Source organism: Pseudonaja textilis, chromosome 3 (genome assembly GCF_049901715.1).
Source record: "Pseudonaja textilis isolate UNSWEBS1 chromosome 3, rPseTex1.2, whole genome shotgun sequence".
In the NCBI taxonomy this organism is placed as follows: Eukaryota; Metazoa; Chordata; class Lepidosauria; order Squamata; family Elapidae; genus Pseudonaja; species Pseudonaja textilis.
This window is the reverse complement of record NC_141992.1, coordinates 157,662,431-157,681,343: the sequence shown is the minus strand read 5'-3', so window position 1 is coordinate 157,681,343 and position 18,913 is coordinate 157,662,431. Positions and strand designations below refer to the sequence as shown.

Below are 18,913 nucleotides of genomic sequence, written 5' to 3'. Positions count from 1 at the left end.
CGCAGCATGAACGGACCTGGGTGGGGACTTTGGTAAGTTCCAGGGACATAACAGAATTAACATCCCATTTTGATGTGGAAGATCTACTTGTTCTCTATGAGCTGCATTGAAACAAGTTTATTTTGATTACATCTGAAGTCATGCCGATTTTTGTGTAATGATAAAAATAGACTGTTTGGTCCAGCAATTAACTGAACCTGCTCAGAAAGTCCAGTGAACACATGGATACAGGCCTCAAATATAATAAAAACCAGCTGTTTTAGAATAGGAAAACTGATTTCATCTGAAGTCTCTCCCTCCTTCCCCATCTTATCAGATTTCTCAGAAGAATCATGTTACAGGTCTTATCCCTTAAAGAGTGTCATCTGGTAGGAGTCAGGAAATGAGACTTTTCTGTTGTGGTGCCTGCCCCATATATCAACATCTCTCAGAGATCAGAATGGTCCCAACCCTGTTGGCCTTTCACAAAACCCTGGAGATATGGATTTGCTCCTGGGTATGGGGTTGGAGTATCAATTGGAGACCATGAAGTGGTTGTATTGATGGTGATTGATTTTAATCTTGATTCAAGATGGCATATTTATTTTGTAATCTCCTGTATATATTTTCTGCCAGTTTTAATTGTTATGAACTACCCAGAGCCACTTCTCTAAGGTAGGTGGCCATATAAATGGAAATAAATAAATAAATAAATAACAACGAATAGAATACACGATGTTCTTGTTATCTGAAGAATCTTGGGAGACCAAATTCTGAAGTCTACATCATCTTAGCTTAATAACAATAATTAATTCATTTTTCCTCATTTTCTCAGCTTATTATACATTCCTTTCTGAAAAGGAACTTCAATAAAGAGGTTTATATTAAATTGGTCTAGTTAAAATGCAAGTGTCATTTTCAATGGTGTTTATATGTTCCCATCTTATCCAGCTTTTTATCAAGTTACAGAGCTTCCACTTTGGGCTGAGTGCTGAGGAATTTTTTCTCTAATGACAAATCAAGATACAACAAATGCAAATTAGAATTACCTTGCATTTTCAGTTTGGTTTACATTTCTATCAATATTAATAGCAAAATATTTACAGTTCTGTGCAAGGAAAGAAACCGTGGCTTCTTTTGGATAGCATCTAGTTTTAGCAGTTACATTACTGCTAAAATATTTATTATCAGAAGGCTAAGTAAATACAAATACAAAGTAAATGATCATGACACCTACTGTTTGAGAATCCACAAGCTCTGTAGTCTCTGCAAATATTTTTCCCATGCAGGATCCAATCTGGATTGGTCACCAGGACCAGAGGTTTAGTCTTCCAAACTTTTGGAATTGTGCTAGAGCCCATCCTCAGGGAACTTCTTTCTCAATCAGAATATATCTTTCCCCCCCATATGTTATTTTACCAAATATAGTTCTAAATGATGGTGTAGCACATAGTGGGAAAACTATGCATACATATTTAGTTTTTTTTTTCCAGATTCCTATACACTGACAACTTTCAAGTCCATGATTCAAAACTCAGTGAAAATAACCAAAACACCTGATCCACCATAGCTAGATAAGAAACTTTATTGTCCACTAGGATGATACTATATTAAGCAATTGACCGTCTTCACTCCATCAAATATGAATACTTCAGGCACTAATTTAAATATAATGACTCTTTTTCTTATTTTTCCATAGTTTAATTAACATCTTGCCTTGTGTTTTTCAATTTTGGAAATTGTGAAGATGTCTGTTGGTTGTGGCCTTGAAAAATTATAGCTCCTAACATATAGTAATTCCTATTTTGTAAAAAAAATCAATCTTGCTGAACAAGCCCAGATAAAACAATAGGAACACCAAATTTAATTGTCATCTCTGTTCATTTGGAGACATGTTAGCTCAACATATTTAGAAATGTCTTTGGCCTTAATGACAGATTGTCTTTCAGGTGGGGACATGGGGACACTAGGTTTTGAAATCTGTCCACTATTTTCTAACATGCCATTTAGAGCAATTATTCTCAGCATAAATGTATTGGGACAGACATATGACTGTCCTTTCTGATGCCTGCATCAGAGGACACTAGCAGCCTTCATGTGTATCTCCTGTGCAGCATGCCTTGTTCAAAGGAATCCTGTAAGATAAAAATTTAATGGGGGAGGTAGCAGAGGACCATAAAATAAGGGCACCATAGTTGATATTTATATATCTTTTTTAAAAAAACAACACAAAATGGTTTTCACTTTTTAAAAAAAGGATGGATAATAAAAAAATATAAACTTCAGAAGATTGGTGAAAGTAGATGATGATGATGATGATGATAATAATAATAATAATAATAATAATAATAATAATAATAATAATAAATAGCCAACTACCCCTATATTCTTATCATTTCTAAGTGTACCATAGAATTGCTCAGTCTATGAAGTCATGGAGTACTTAAGTCTCTAGGGCTGTTAAACAAGCATCAGTCATGATTACAAATGTTTTACTCAAACAAATACAAGGATTATTTGATAGTGTGGATATATGGGGCAAAGCTGTCCTGGGTGTCTAAATGATTGCCATAAATACCAGAGAATAGTCAATACACTCAAGAGAAAACTAATGAGCTTCTGTGAAGAGGACTAGGTAATCAACAGGGATTCAGTGACTTCACATGCATCAAAATGAAACACAATGTGATAGAAGGTAAAAATGGTCTTATAGTGATTTTCTCCCCTTCATCTTCATAAAAAAAAGGAAGTCTGTGCCTCCAGGAAAAATAAAGATAACAGAATTGCAGCTGAGCCTCTGTGGAAAGGTAATTTTTAGCTGTGAAAATTGCTTTTCATTTCTTTGTCTGAAGGAAAAACACAAGGTTCTACAAGGAAATAAACTATAGATCATCTGGTTTTAATAAACACTTCAGACTTTTTGCATGTTGTGCTTCAATGGTTACTTACGCCATTTCTACTAGCTCTGTGTGAGCTTGGTATTGGGCCACACCCACTGTGCAAAGAGGTCAACACACACACGCACACATACACACACACACACAGAGGAATGCAAAGCACAACTTTCAGCACCCTCAAAAAGTTACTTCTGGAGCAAATTGGAGGAGGAAGAATGATGACAGTTCAAAAATATGAAACTTTTCCATAGAATTTGGACAGTTTTTAGGTATAATAATAGTAAAATTTAACAATATTTAACATTATTTTAGGCATATTAGGGAAGAGGGACGAGGACAGAAGGTAATTCTGTTTAAGTAAGGAAATAACTCTGAAACGATGACAAAATAGGTCATGGATTGTCTAGATATATACAAAAATACCCAGAGAGAATTGTACAGGCTTGCTGGCATATACATTTCCTTCTTCAAGTGGATGTAGACAAAGATAAATTCTAAATTGTTTTAACGCACATGAATTGGGCTTTTGGAACCCATTTTTCCATGGATAAAAAAAATGCCATTAGATTTTCATCTTCGTATTATCTAAAAATTGTAATGGTTCAGAATATCAAAGAGCAAAAGCCTTGTTAATTGCTTAAACATTTCAAAATGGCTTTTCTAATGCAGCCAATGTGTGAATAAACATATAGATCCTTTGCCTTTGTTTATTGATGAGTCTGACCTTTGCAAAGATAGCTGGGAATATAAATGAGTGCTGTCTCTGAAAGCTTTTCACAAAGTTAACACACTCATAGAACAGGCTGCTATTAACAGTTCTGCCAGATGGTTTGTACCTGCAAGCTCTGCAATAATTACAAGAACATCATCATATTCCTGGTCTTTCATCACCTTGAATATTTTTATTATACTTGTGAAGATATCTTTAAACATTTTAAATGAAAGTGGAAGATTTCATTTGGGTAAGAAACATCAGTCAGAAAATTACAAATAGAAAGAAAAAAGAAGAATAATTCTGTACTAATTCTCAGTTGATTCTTTGAAAGTTAGGCTGACAAATCTATTAGTTGAACTCCAACACAATTGAGACGCGTCAAACAGCTACACCTTTAGTTTCTAAATCTAGAATATTGCCTTTCACCTTTAGCAGGGATATGCAAAAGAGCTATAATTTGCATTGATGAAGGATTCGGTGTCATGGATGCAGTGAATATTGATGCACTATGAAATTTCATTTAGCACTTTTATTAAATAAAAAGGGTTTCTACACATGACTTGCAAAGGGCACATAGAAACCTGTTCTAGTGATCCCAATAAGTCTGTGCCTTCAGGAGCTGAAAATTGTAATTGCTAGAGGAGGCCTCAGAAATCAGACAAACCAGAGCAATATGACCAGGTATTAATGTATAGTGGTAGAAGACCAGCATAAGGAAAATGGGATACCCAAAAATTTAATATATAAAAAATACAAAAATAAAATTATACAAAAAGCTAAAAACAACAAAAAGCTATGTAATTTTCAGAAGCACATGTGTGTTTGCTTTGGAAAACAACTTCAGAATAATGCCTCACTTGAATCATTGTCAAAACAAATAATCCCCCTGAGACATTGCACAAGTTTAAAATTCAGAGACACTTTTCTCTCATTTTACTGAACTCAGATAAATACATCATATTTCACATACATAGCTTTACTTATATAGAAATAATTTTATTGACCATGATAACATAATATGAATTTCTTGCCATGTGAAGTGTGGGTAAAATAGCAGTTGCAATAGCACTTAGACTTATATACTGCTTCACAATGCTTTAGAGTCTTCTCTAAGGAGTTTACAGAGTCAGCATATTGGCCCCAACAATCTGGGTCTTCATTTTACTTATCTCAGAAAGGATGGAAGGTTGAGTCATGGTTGAGCTGGTTTCAAACTGCTGAACTGCTGGCAATCAGAATTTGTCAGCAACCCTGCATTCTAACTGCTGTGCCATCGCGGCCCCTAAAATCAGAGGTCTATCAATCAAGCTCTCAAAACACAGAATTTACTTACATGGATTCAACAAATCCAAATACTTTTGCTTTGCACATGTGTGCCTTCTATGAATTGATGGAGGGAAAATGTTTGACTTGTACACTGAAAAACAGCTGTTTACTAAAGTACTCCTAGACAGCCCTGCTGCCTGAATCAACCATGTAATGAACTGAGGCTTAAACTTATTATAAACTCAGAGCTGTATCAAAAAAGGTGGCCAAATGACCACTGAATGAACAAAAGAGGGCCAGTACCAGCACCAAATTGTCACCAAGTGGATCGTGTTACTTGCTTCAATAATTTCAACATTTCCTTCTCTTACTACCCAACTTGATAATCATGGAACAGCTGGTTGGACATACATATAGTTACAGTTGTGCATTTTATTATTTTAAACATGTGCATAGGTTCATAAAATATATATAGATCTATCTATCCTGATTCTATTCAGGGCGAGAAGTGTTATACAGAAAACAAATACGGGTAGGTTTCAGTCAGTGTGGTTATTGAATTCCAAGATATGGTTGCATTGTTTGAAAGACACTGTTCAAAGTGATATTTCTGTAGGAAATGTAGTTAATTGGTTCTAGCTCAATGGCAATAAGCAATAAAAAAATATGTCATCATCTTTTCAATCCTGGTATCAGCAAAAGTCCATAAAAGGTTGCCAAAGTAACAATATATCTTGTTCTAATCTTGATCAAATAAACTAATTTTATATTCCTAACAGCTTTAATCTTTAGTTCATTCAAATATTATTATAGAATTTGATTTATTTTTACTTTTCTTTATCCCACTCCACAGAGTTCTTCATGTCTTTAAGAAATCACATTTATAAATCTAATAAGAATTTGGGCCATTTTCTTGGTTTAACATTTGTCTTTCTTTTTGAGTTTTTAAACATCAGCCAGGGTTTGTTTGTTTTTGGGGTGTTTTTTTTTTGGTATATCAAATGAGACATCCTTCTCCAAATCATTCTTTTGATATGATATTTGTAGATCCACTTTTTGTACCATCTACTGTATATTTGTCCCATATATTTGTGCAATAACATGTTTTGGGCATTGTCTATCTATAGAGGCAACAATCATGATTGACAATGCTTGATATTGGGGCTACTAATTTCTGTCTCCATTCTTGAAAAGTCTATTGTAATATTTTCAATGTGATAGCATTTTGGGTTATTTTTGTAGGCTCCAATTTATTAACACAAATAGTAGGCTTCTATTTTCCCTCCTCTGCCTAAAATATTTAGTCTTTTACTAAGGTCAACTTTTTTAAAAATAAATTATTTATTTTTGTTACAAAAATCAAAACAGATCTATTTCCCATGAGAAGCTGTTTGTTTTTTTATGATTTATTACAAAATCTTATTGTAAAAGTTTCAATATTACAAATTTATTTGGATCCTTAGTCAATGTGTAATTTTCTTAGATTAAAATCTTATTTAGCTTTTGTTATTTATTTCAAATTCTTTAAGTTCTTAAACTTGTGTCATTCTGAAAATCTCTGTTTTAAGATGCTTCATAGGCAATTTCAGAAAGCAGTTAGAAAATGAGATTGCTAACTTATTGTCCTTTAACCAACTTTTAACTTTCCCTACTTAAATAAAACATTCCATAATTGGAGCCTGTTTATGAGAGTACATTTTAATGAATATATTATTGTACACAAAATGTTTATCTCAACTATGTATTTTTCAATAACCTGCTCTGCCTAGCAGGCCTAGCAGCATAAAGCCACAATATACTTCTGTCACTGCAAATCCATCTCACTATGGCCTCTGAATGGTTCCCTTCAACATCTTATCTGTTCATGACAATAATTTCAGACAGCAGTTCCTTTGAGTGACCCAATGTAATAAAGGGTCTAAGCCACATATATGTTTGATGCAGCTTTTTCCTCTGTGACATCTAGCATTTCTTTAACCTCAGGAATTGGTAAACCCTGAAATGCACTCTTTCTCTCTTTATTTTTCCTAGGTTTTTGGGGACTTCCAAAAGATCCCATATCACATCATTGAAATTCAGTACAGATTAAGCCTAATTTCTTGGTAAGGGGCTAAAATATTTATATTAACCCACCACAAAACTTAATATATCTCTCTTCCCTTCATTTAAAAAAAATAAAAAAAACCTTAAAACAAGAAGCCAAACAAAAAGGCCAAATATTTCTGGCTTCCTTTATGATTTTAGCTTTTCCCTGGATGTGTTCTTATAACCCTCAGAAACTAGAGTAAAAAAATCATCCCCTGTCCAACTTGGTCCAGTTAGAAAGATTGAGAGCCCAATGAAACAGAATTCCTTGCCAAGATGATGAAACTGGAAATTCAGGTTGTGGCAGATTTAGAGATTGGGGAAGGCTTGGATAACCTCAGAACACCATCATGTGGCATATTATGTAAGAGACAGGAAATCCAACAATAATAATGTCTGTCCTGCTCCTTAGGATATTGTGTAGAGCAGACACAAAGGTAAGTTGCTTTCTTTTAAAAGAGCATCAAGTAGTCAATGTACAATTTTCAAAATACTTGTACGTTACACCGCCCCCCAAGTTTCCTTGTGTAGTTTCCATTTAAATGTATTATTATATAAATGTATTATGTATTATTCATTAGAGAACGAGTGGAAATTATGCAATCCAACTTCAACTGAACAATTAGACTTGATGTTCTCTTTATTATAATTAGTTCCAAGCCTTTCCCCTTGAGAAGGATCTCCACAAAATTGCTTGGCACCTGGAGCATATGGCTTACAGCGTCTGCTTAATGATTAAAACCAGTATTGCATTCATAGAAATGTTTTCTGAGAGTCAGAACAAAAGATTTAAAGACCATTTCATACTATGGTGTATATCCTATAAATATGTGCAAACAGATGCTTCAAGGAAGCCTATACTCCTTTAAACAATTCATCAAAACCTATGTTTTAACAGTAAACATGATTGGGAAAAGCTGTACTGGAAACAAATTCTCTTTGGCCAGTGAAGTTTATTTTGTTAATTAAAAATTAAGCAAATTCCATTTTCTTCTGTCCAGCTTTGTTGCATTGTTTAAGCAGTTTTATTTACTTCGAAACTTGTAGTTGGTCTTATTGTTCCCATCTCATCTAATGCTATCTACTGAATGTAAGAAGATTCAATTTGTGTTTGCGGTACTCCTTGTAACAAACTGTTCTCTGATATATGAAAGGTTATCTTCAGACATGAAAAAGACTTTAGGTTTTTTTAATTTTATTCGGAGTGTGCTTTACTTAATTATTATGAGATGGTTAATGTTGCTGTATTGCTGTCTCCATCTGTCTGATACTCTTTATTTCTCAGATTACATACTATTATGTATTTCTCCACATCTTATATTTTTTGCTTGCATCACTTGAAAATGGTTCATAGGAGAAACTATTTCATGACATTTTCATCTGATTTAACTGAAAGTGCCTAGGAAGTGTGTTGACTCCCAAGAAATGCATTGGCAATAACAAAAGGTACTCAAGTAGACAAAAGTTCATATGAATAGACAGCATGCAAATCGTGCTAATTGAAAGAAAAAATCAACATATTATATGTCATAACCAAACAATCAACCAATGTTTGGGTCAATCAACCAATATTTTCCAGGCAGAAATTATAGGATATGGGGTATCTCCACCATCATGATAGAGATAGAAGTCTGTATTTTACCTGGTAAAATATTAGATGGTATTGGAGTTTTCTGCTGTTGTAGTTCTTCTAGCAATAATGCATCGCAACAAAATAACCTCTTCACAGCCTCTTAATTAACAAATTTAAACTTTTCATTCCATAACTCAATAACTTCATTATAGTAATGTTTTTTTCCAATCCAATTGTCCGCAAAAAGTCCAAATAGAGCTCTAAAATAATAACATTAACATATGTAAAAATTCCACATCACTACTCTAAGCTGCAAGCAAAATCCCACATAAGACATAAAGTGGTTACTATATTCTAGAGTAAACAAAAAACTAAAGTTTAATATGACAATGAGGAACTTTCTCCCTTTCTAATCATGAACATGGAAGTGTTATTCAGATTCAAGGCTAAACTGATGTAATCAGAAAAGAGGAAAGGTCTTTAGTCAGCAAAAGCAACTCAGTTATATCATTCCTACATCTGTAGCCATTGATTTTAATGCAATTTACTCAAAGTAGTACCTTTTTACTTTTTAAATTTCACAAACACAGCAAAATGGAAATAATTTAACACTCTGGAGTTCAATGTAATATGAGTGGAAGTACTAAAATAATTGTAAAAGGCATTTCCACTACAAATGTCAATTGTTCAGTGAGGAGAAAGAGAAGAATGGTGATTCTTTAATTGATTGCTGCAGGTATAGAGACAGATATAAAGAAGAAAATACCGCCGAATTCTTCCTAACTTCAATCGTTCTATATATTACAATGATGTAAAAGGAAGGTGAGATGTCTGGCTACTCTATCAAAACATACTCAGAGTGACTTCAAAAATTCCATTGCTACAGAAATAATTGCCCTGTATTTTATTTGATTAGTTCTATACTCTACGACACATTGTCCACAGTGGATGGAAAGCTCTATTTGGCAATTAACTTAAAAACATAATTAGAGTTAAATTTGGTTAATATCTGGATGGGAGACAACTTCGAATTACTTGGCTAAACTGGATAATCTAAAATAGTCCCAGAAGGCAGCAATGGCAAGCCAGTATGATTCTTCTTCCAAGAAAAAGCAAAAATGTAGTACATGCTTATTTCTGAATTGACCATGAATCAGGAGATCCTAAAGCAAATTATAACTGAGAATTCAGAACTTTTTTGTGGGAAGCAGTGCATTTTGATCATCTTCTTTTTCCTGGACTCAAAGTAACTGAACATAGAGACTTGTCCTACCTTGTCTTATTGCTCACCTCTTATGTATGGATTGAAAATTAATATATTCCATGTGACTATGGTTGGTAATTGGGTTTTAAATCCAATTATTATCAACCCAACAGCCCAGGCATCAAGTCCACCCAAGTTCATAATAAATCAGTTATATAACTGAGTCAATCAAAGCAGTTGAGTTTCCCTGTTTATTAGTTGTAACTAAGTCTTGAAAATACTTGCTAAATACTGTAAGAAAAAAGAGGGTTACATAGAGTATATTCTTTGCTTTTGAACCACTGTACCTCAGGCACACATTTTCCTACTCATGTGTGTAAAGAAGTAAGATATTTTTCTGTTCATCCCCCTCTGAATGATTATGGTTCTTAAAAGAAAGAGAAGAGAAAGTGAATGAGAGAAATAGGAGATAACAGTTATATAACCTAATGATTTCTGGAACCCATCAAATGACCAGATTTAGATATACTAAACCAGTGTTTTTCAACCTTAGCAATGTGAAGATACATGGACTTCTAGTCCTAGAATTCACACACTAACATGCTGGGGGGAATTCTGGAATGAAAGTCCATACACCTTCAAGTTGCTGAGGTTGAGGAACACCGACCTAAATGATGGAATATTGTAGGGGTCTGTTTGTAAAAGTTAAAAAAAGAATAAGGCTGTTTAACAGCTGAATATGGCAAGAATGAATCCGTGATGCATAACAAACCTATGGTTGGGTAGAGAAAGGCATTCTTTAAACAAAAAGTACATATCTTGAACAATTAATGGGGTTAATGAGATCCAAACAGGAGGGCTTCATTTAGTAAGACCTTAAATACAATGCAATATACAAACAATATTCTTTATGAGTCAAGTGCTTTTGGACTCACTATGAATTTGTCTCTGCTGCATAAATTCTAAATGTATACACAAACAATGAATAACAAAGTAGTATAATCATAAGATACCAATAGTGGAAGGTAATAAGGAAAGATTAGAAGGATAATAGTAAAAAAAAACACCCTACTACATGGGTAAATATCCTGAGGCATACGGCAGGATTTAGATGTTCAGCAGAGTGAAATTATAAGAATACTTCAATAAATCAAAGCAAAATCTCAAATGCTAAGAGTTTCCTTCAGACTTTGGGATCCTAAAATAAAACTTGTTTATCTTGTGCCTAAATCTGACTCTCATCCCTTCTACCTCTAATTATATGAAAGAGGTACAATAGCTGCATATTCAAAGCCTAATTGGAAATTTGCTTCCGTCTGATCATCAAATGATGCATACTCATTTCCCCCTCTGAATGGGAATATAATTTTTTTCCACTTGTAGGAATAAGATTTTACCCTGTACATCACCACCCTGTTAGCAACATTGTTTTAATGATCCATTTATTTAGCTTCTGGGCATGGAACGAAGAAATTTCATTTGACACTTTGTCTCAGGAAAAGAAATATCCTGGATATTAAGAAACTACATCTGTGAATTTAGAGGGCATTAGTTGTTTACTTCTACATGACTCTCTTTGAACAAGTGACAAATTATCATTGTGTGCCAGCATAGTACCTGTGCAGTTGGATTGCCAAGTGTTAAAATATGTATATACTTCTATCTCTTGGCCATCTGTCAGCCTTTTAGGTTGTCCAGTCAAGAAGTACACTCAGAAGCACTAGCTTTATCTAAAGGTTACATTAACCAAATATTGCAACTCTGAAAGTACATCTCTCCCCTCTTGCCTTTTCAATCCAAGAAACTAGGGATGGTCCCTTCTAAGACATTTGCTGTACTCTTCTTTCTTTCTGTGGACACAGCTGCCACTTTTCTGACCATCATCTAATCTATGCCTCTTTCTCCTGACTCCCAAGGTAATTTCTATGTGCCATTGTTCCAGTTGAGAAATGAAAAAGATTCTTTCAACAACCAATAAGCCAGTATTGATAAAGAGCTTGCCTAGTGGTAACATGCACACAATGACAGGATCCCATTTGAAATTAATTATTTGAGTATATTAATATGTTGAAAAGCATGCATACTTTTCAGAGATATGAACTGAAAACAATTTTATGCAATTGGCTCTAGCCACCATTGTTAGGCCCTATCTATTATAATTTCGGCATAATGTCAATCTACAGCTTTTGCATTCTCTTGAGAAGGCAGGAATTGCTCTGTTTGCATTTTCTTGCTTTATGGTACTTAAACTGAGATAGCATTGTGTCATTATTGTGTACTCAATGCATGGTTCTCTCTTTTTTAGCAAAATTTTAAAGCAAACTATTCTTTTGAGACATTCAAACAGCAGTTAAATGGATGTTTATTTACTTAAATATTATAATTAATGTACATAGAATCTCTGAAAATGTTAAGTGATTAAAATTAAGCATGTGTCATCATAAACAGGCAGGTTTATTTCTCAGTAGTTAGCAATATTAAATATTATAACACACAAATAAAACTCTATCTAAATGAGCCCATCTGTACCCATCTTTTAGTTTCCTTAGCAAGCAATATTTTAGAGATATAATCAACTGATGCACTCTGTCAGCCAATATGAAAGTCTTGCATTTCTAGCATAAAAATGGTTGTCATCTGTCTACAGCTTGGCACAGTTTAACTCAAAGGAGCAGAGAAAGACTGAGGGAAAGCTTGGAGGAGTATATGTTGCAAGTGGAAAATAAAACTGGATACATGCAGGCAAAGGAGGGAGAAAGGTTGTGAGCATCAAAGGGTGTAGGGAAAGATGCTTTGATTCCATTGATTAATCTTAAATAGAGCCTTCTCCCTTTTGGATTCAGTCCTTCTTTGGTGTTTTGTTGTGCAGCTCATTTGGCACCTCAACATATTACAGTAGACTCATAGTCTGGGCTAACAATCCAGAAGTAAGGGATAGTAGCTGATCAGTAATCAGAATGTGTTTTAGCAACTCTTTTTCTTTGAAACTGTCTATTCACTTCATATGATGATCTGAACCTATTTAAGTTGACATGGATAAAACCATCATTGGTTTATCCAATGGACAACTTATGCAAGAGAAGGAGGTGGTGGCAAATGAAGCTCTAGATCTTTCAACAGCTTCTGATGGTAATAGCATCTTTTAATAACATACTACCTCAGCTGCTGGTTGGGAACTGGAATCTTTGTTTCATTCTACCTGGACTTAAGATTCTGAAAAGTGAGACTGGGAGACTGTTGCTAACCAGTTTACCTGCTCTAAACTGAGTAAAGCTATCAGACTAGATACTCATTTAGATGATAGTGTAACTGTACATAGCATGATATACTATAAGATAAATTTATTGTATGCATATCAATGAGTAACTGAGGTTACCTTAATTAATTGTCATAAATTAATGACAGATAATATTTAATGCTAACAAAAGTCTTTTAGTTGGCAGCTTTCCTCTTTAGGGTTATGCTGCTTGTTAGAGCCCCATAGATTCTGAAAAGAGTTATTTCTTTTTGTTGAGGTTTCAACAAAAAGTGAAAGTGAAAGGTAAGTGGATCCTGCTTCTATTTTCTGAGCTGCAGCCTGGAAAGAGTGGCTTTGTTCGGAATCAACTAAAATGCAGTGATACACGTCTACAAAATGAAGTACCTCATCAAGATGGATCATGGATGAATTCCTGGTTCAACTTCAGAAGTGGGGCACTATTGCCCAGCCACTGAATTCAAAAACTTGCTCCTCCTTGGATACCTCAAATATATTTTGCCAATGATGCCAATAGAATAATTTCATTGTAGCAGTTGAAGGAATCATATTGATGCATTCTTTAAGCTAAGGCAACTGAAAAATAACATAGAAGAAACTGGCTTTGTGAACAGAACTTGAAAATCTTTTGTGGAAAGAATGATTTTTTTGTTCTCTTTCTTGAAAATAAATATCGAAGAGTTGCATGTTCACCCTCCAGTCTAAAATTGATAAACGGGAGTTTTGCTGGGCCTCAGAAGGTTACCAATTGCCTTATCAGAGCTGCCTCTGGAAGTGATTGAAAGCAGAGCTGCTCTTGCAAGTCACAAACTCTTTATCTTGTCAAACTTATTTCAAAAATCAGGAGCCAAATAAAGCCATAATTTAATCAGAAATCATTACAACAGAGTTAATAAGAAGGCTTAATTCCAATGAGCAATGCCACAAATATTTAGAGTGCTGTATTTCAAATGATAATCAAATAATATATACAGAAAAAATTCCAGGGAGCCATTCCTGGGATAGGAAGAGATCAGGGATGGTATGATAGAGAGGGACATAATCAGTAGACTTTGCAAGTCTTGGATTTAAGCAGATGCCAGCAATTTTGGTGTATTCTTTGGTGTGTGTGATATATATGAACTCTTCCAGAATATATAGTACATACATACATACATACATACATACATACATACATACATATATTTGGTTACAGGTATCTTTGATGAAGTGCTGTTCAGCAGCTACAGCAAACCATTAATATGAAATCTAGAAGCCACTAACACAATGTACATTAATATAACTGGAAGAACTAGAATGGCACCATTGTAAATAATGCATGGATTTTGCTCAAATGAGGGTTTTCTATGTTGCTTTGAACCCTGAGATATCATTGTGTTTCAGCTTGAATAATCTTTAATCATTGTGTTTTGTGGGATTCTAATGCCAGGAAGCTGAAAATCAATTTGGAAAAAAAATGAATTCCTCTTGTCATCTTTATTATATTTTGCCAGGATCCATCACCACTTCAAATAATTTTTCAGCCTTTTTTTTTTTGTAAGAGCTATGCTTTGTATGCAATGTATAAGTAAAAGCCAGTTATGGATTAGTGCAGAAGTTAGGCTTCCATGTCTAACATGAAATCACTATTTCAAGCAACCTGCATGAAATAAATCATATTTTGATGATATAGTTTATAGGCCTTCTGATCTGTATTTGGGCCAAGAAAAAGATTAAAGCCCTCTCATCCATTCTGCATTGTGCCTTTGCCATTAGCTCAGAGTTCAAAAACATAACTATTAGACATGTGCCTTGAATCTATCTTAAGGAGAAGCGTTTTCTCATAGACCATCTCCCTAAGCAGTGAAGTTCTTCATGAAGGCAATGAAGACATGCTGTTTTGATGTCAAGGATCATATGTGACACATGAGCTAAAGCAACACAGGTAAACCAGCTCTGCTTTACCTCATGAATGTACATTGAGACACACTTTGCTCAACAAAGGGAAGTGCTCCTTCAGAGATCAGACCTAATAGCTAATAACAATTAACCTATAGTTTGACTGCCGGAAAAAGAATTCTCACTGACATCAATGTGACATTTTTTAAAGCTTGTATTCTTTTTCATTCCAATTGTTGCTAGGATAGAATGGAAAATCTCCCTTTTCTATGCACTATAAATCTAATAGCAATGTCTCTCCATGAATTTATAATTAGTTAAAGAGAATATAACGAACACTAAACGTAACATACAGTTTGGCCTTAATTGCCATTTTCTATAAGCAAATAAAGGAAATAGGATAGTTTAAAATCAAAGGATTAAAAACAGCTTGATATATAAAATGGATTAGTGCTTATAAAATATCTTTAAGATTTAAGGGATCTGAGTGTTATCTAATTAAACACATTTTGCAAAGATTTCTCATACTAACATTTTAAGTTATTGTCTTCAGTGCTCTTAGTCATGATGTCCTTCTGGACTGGCTGTGGCAACTGGGAGTGTGATGCACAGTAATAGAGTGGTTTTCCCCTCTCCATGACCAATTCCAGTGGGCATTGATAGAGGCAGAGGTTTAGCTCTTTGCCCTTGCTTTGAGAATTGGATCTTTCTCTGGATCTTGTTTAACACTGAGGTCATTAGGTCATGGCATGTTTGGCATGCTGATGATACTGAGTTCTGTAACTCAACCTGTAGCTTATCAAGCAAAAGCTCTTGAGGTTTTTTAAAAAAAAAATAGTTTCAGGAAGCTGTGGGGAACTGTAAAATAAAGCCAGGAATTCTAAGCAAAATGGGTGTCAATGAATTTTGGCAGCTGTCCGGATATGGGGTTTTCTTATTTTTGCATTTCCAGATAGACATGGTACACAACTTTGCAGCTCATTTTTTTCAAAAGCAGATAACAGCTATGGCTTGGAGACCAGGGATGGGATTCTACCGGTTCTGACCGATTCTATGGAACCCCTTGTTAACTTTCTAAGCAGTTCACAGAACCAGTAGTTAGAAGAAATATCCTTTTGTTTTTTTCCACCCTTATTACATTCTTGGCAGTATGCCTAGACTTAATGTCTCTGAAGGAGGTTTTTCTTTAAACTATCTTAAAGGGAAAGGGTTATTTTAAGCTTTTTACACTGCTGTTGGGAGGAGATACTCCCCTGGATATACTTCCAGTCACATGCAATAATCAGCACTTTGAAGAAATAATTGAATAACCCGAAAGGAGCTTTTAATGATGAACCAAGATGAGTGACATTCAGCAAGGCTTCTTGGCTAGCTAGAAAGATTGACATTCAAATGTGAGTTTACAAACCCTTTCTGAATTTTGGTCTAAAATTGGTTTTTGGTAAAGTTTAATTCTGTCCTTGGTGATGTTTAATCCTGTGATTATTGATGGGATAATTTTCCCTATTCAGCTTTGTTTGGAAGGAAAAAAGTTAATCTCTGTTCCTGAAAATAAACTGGGTTGAGAAATCTGGCTAATTCCTGTTCCTTGTTCTGGTAATTGGTTTAACAAGCAACAGCTACTGTTGTGATTTAATTATTTGTATTGTGTTTGAATTTTTTCCTGCCTCATAGTTTCTTTTTCTATCTGGGGAGGGGGGGGTGTCTTCCTTCACTGCTTTAGTGGTATCTGGCACTTGTTCTTATGGGGTGTACTTCCAAGAGGCAGGATGCAAGCTTGGCACAGATTTTTTTACTGCCTTTCTGGAGGGCATGTGACCTTTCCTTAAATCTGGATAATTTCTTTAGGATATCTTGTGAGGTGAGTGAGACCAGCTGGTATCTTTAAGTGGTACAAATGGTTCTAAGGATTGCTTTTCCTGGGTGTGCTCTTTCTGGAGAACTTAAATGACCTCTAGGTTTTACTTTATGAGCAAGAGTTGGCTGCTTGATGGTTATCTCTGCTTTTTAACTATTTTCATTCCTCAAGGTGCTCTGGCACCCTGCCTGATTTGTAACTCTGGCTTGCAGGTATTTTTTAATCTAATGATTGGTATTTAGGGCAGCTTTTTGCAAGCAAAGAAGCTTTTTGTATTTTTGTACAGGTAATCCTTGACTTCCACAGTTCATTTAGTTCATTGACCATGTTTCACAATGACCGTTGCAACATCCCCACAGTCACAAGAAGCCAGGCGAGGAGAAACACCCTTCGATGTGAGTGACATTGAGTTGGCCACGGCCAACCAGTCACATGACCACCAAGCCACACCTACCAACTAAGACATGCCCACAGAACCAGTTGTTAAAAATTTGAATCCCACCCCTGTTGGAGACCCTGTGTACAAATCTATCTATCCATCCAACTATGCCAATGAATTAAAAGGCCATACTCATGCTCACTCATGCTTTGATCATCTCTTCTTTGAAAGACTGTAATCCAATTTTCATGGGATTTTCCTTGAAGACCACTCACAACCTACACCTAGTTCAAAATGCAGTTGCACTTGTAGTTATAGATATACATCGGTACATCCATATAACACCATTACTTTGTGAAATACACTGATAGTCAGTCAGCTCCAGGATGCAATTCAAAGTGTTGGCTATTACCTGTAAGGTACTGTATGGCACAGAATGGATTTGTTTCTGATGATCTCTGCATGTCCAATAAGATCTGACAGGATTGGCACTCCCACCAAATTCCATTACCTAAGTAGATGTGTCTTTGTGCAACAACCCATCCAGATGCCCTTGACTTCTGGCTGGCTTCTGGATGCTCCAAAGATCTGGCTTTTCTGCCAAGCATTGAGTCAGGAGATTTTGTGATGTGTCTTAATCAATAGCTTCTGGTTGTTTGAGCTGCCTATGATAAAAAAATGTTTTATTATGTATTATGTTTCATTGGTCACTGTTTGTTGCTTTTAATTATCTGTACTGCCCTAGGTTGCATATTGAGTGGGAAGCTATATAAATGGAAAAACTAATGTGCAAACCAATACTAATTTAAAAGCAGAGAGCTTTCTCCAAGTGGAAATTGATTGATGAAAAAAATCATAATGTCTTTTAGAACTGATAATATACCTTAAGGTTAACAGAAAAAAAATGTCAGCCTTCTTGAAATGAAATATTTGCTTTAAGTATATTGAACCTTGCTATATGACTTTCATTTCCTTTGCAAGTGACAGAAAGTTTGGAATTTTTTTTTTTTGAAATAGCATCCTTCTACTTCATAAGGAAGGTGATAGGTGTCAATTATTTATTAGATGCGGTTCTTGGACCATGACCATTCATTCAGCAACTGTTCAAAGTTATGACAGTGCTAATGAAAGACATTTACAATTGGTTACCAGAATCCTGGAGATTGCAGCATTCCTGTGGTCATGTGACTATAATCTGAGTGCTTGATGTCTGACTCATGATTATGAAATAGCAGCAAACCATAGTCACACTGTAATAATATCCAATATTCTTTGCTGGTTTCCCACAAGGAAAGTCATTGGAGAATCTGGCAGTTTCTATAATGCCTACACAATGAGACAGTGTCTTACCTTCTATAGCAAGAGTGTCAATGGACCTTAAAACTATGACCCATACAACAGGAGCAACCACAAGTGTTTAGAATTTATTGGATTCCACTACATTTGTATAGAAAAGAAATAAGTTAGGATTCTATTGGATAATAAGGATATTGTTGAGGACAATAAGGATAAATTTTTTACAATGTCAAATATCTACTAAGTTCTGGGAGAAAATAGTGAACTATATAAATATGAATGTGTGACAAAAGCTAAACTTCACATATTTTAAATTTTTGTATTTTTTATTTTAACTGTTTATATTTTTTAATTATTATTTTTAATAATAATTAATTAATAATTAATAATTTTTAATTATGTTTTTTGTACAGTGATACTAGAGTGTTTTTGTGAGAATAACAGCCATCTAAATATGATAAATAAGTAAATAAATAAACTCTCTTCAATACCTGCTACATGGAATTGGACAACTAGATAAAGTAAAA

At 34.6% G+C, this 18,913-nt stretch overlaps 1 long non-coding RNA gene across 2 annotated transcripts in view; it reads left to right on the top strand.

The window, feature by feature from the left end:
• LOC148126370 (uncharacterized) overlaps positions 1-18,913 on the top strand; it is a 313,275-nt gene that overhangs the window by 83,066 nt on the left and 211,296 nt on the right. The window contains exon 5 of one of the 2 annotated variants that reach the window (XR_015742617.1): positions 6,889-6,967. The exons of the other annotated variant lie outside the window; for it this stretch is intronic. This is a non-coding gene — a long non-coding RNA (uncharacterized LOC148126370). Of the gene's footprint in view, positions 1-6,888; positions 6,968-18,913 lie in introns of those variants that run through there. 2 annotated transcript variants of the gene reach the window in all.